Source organism: Oryx dammah, unplaced genomic scaffold (assembly GCF_014754425.2).
Source record: "Oryx dammah isolate SB20612 unplaced genomic scaffold, SCBI_Odam_1.1 HiC_scaffold_11130, whole genome shotgun sequence".
NCBI classification, from domain to species: domain Eukaryota; kingdom Metazoa; phylum Chordata; class Mammalia; order Artiodactyla; family Bovidae; genus Oryx; species Oryx dammah.
In genome coordinates, this window is record NW_024080523.1 from 27,365 (window position 1) to 28,770 (window position 1,406).

The window sequence follows — 1,406 nt, forward strand, 5'->3', positions numbered from 1 at the left end:
GAACAGACACACATCACCGTATACAAAGCAGAACAGCACCAAGGCCCCACTGTGTAGCACAGGGAATGTATTTAGGATCCTGCGATAATAACCATAGTGGAAAGGGATATGAAACAGGATGTGTATGTATATATTTGTTGCTGTTGTTCAGTCGCTCAGTCGTGTCCAGCTCTTTGGACCTGTGGACTGCAGCACGCCAGGCTTCCCTGTCCTTCACCATCTCCTGGAGCTTGCTCAAACTCGTGTCCATCGAGTCGGTGATGCCATCCAGCCATCTCGTCCTCTGTCGACCCCTTGTTCTCCTGCCCTCAATCTTTCCCAGCATCAGGGTCTTTTCCAAGGAGTCAGGTCTTCTCATCAGGTGGCCAAAGGACTGGGGCTTCACCTTCAGCATCAGTCCTTCCAATGAGTATTCAGGACTGATTTCCTTTAGGATTGACTGGTTGGATCTCCTTGCAGCCCAGGGGACTCTCAAGAGTCTTCTCCAGCACCACTGTTCAAAAGCATCAATTCTTTGGCTCAGCCTTCTTTACAGTCTAACTTTCACACTCATAAATGACTATTAGAAAAACCACAGCTTTGACTATATATGTGTATACATATATTTATGGGGCTTCCCAGGTGGTGCTGAGTGAGCGGAAGTCGCTCAGTTGTCTCCAACTGTGGACTATAAACTCCATGGCATTCTCTAGGCCAGCATACTGGAGTCGGTAGCCTTTCCCTTCTCCAGTGGATCTTCCTGACCCAGGAAGGGAACCGAGGTCCCCTGCATTGCAGGCGGATTCTTTACCAGCTGAGCCGTGAGGAAGCAGGAGGCACTAGGGGTTAAGAACCCGCCTGCCAGTGGAGGGGATGTAAGAGATGCGGGTTCAGTCCCTCGGTTGGGAAGAGGAGGGCATGGCGACCCACTCCAATATTCTTGCCTGGGGGAATCCCATGGACAGAGTCGCCTAACAAGCCGCAGTCCATGGGGTCGCGGAGTCGGACACGACTGAAGCGACTCAGCATACACACACGTACATGTCTGTGTGTGTGTGTGTACCTGAACCACTTTACACCAGTGTAAATCACCAAGACTTCAATTTTAAAAAAGAAAAGGAAAACACTCTTGCACAGATTTGCACAGACACTTAGTAGGGGAGCATCAACTCCGCTGGGGGCATGCACCCAGCTCACACTCCTAAGTCCCATCTGAGGCCGCCCCGAGCAGGGAAGTGGCCGGGTGCTGGGAGGCCGGGAAGGGCAGGTCTCACACAGCGGTCAGTCCCTTCCGCCTGCTACCTGGTCAGCCTGGTGGCCCAGACTGAGCCCACACGGCCGGAACTCAAGGGACAAGGACAGGGAAGCCATAACTGGTCCACAAGGATCCTGTTCACTCAAGACAGGAGTCTACGAGCGATGACCCA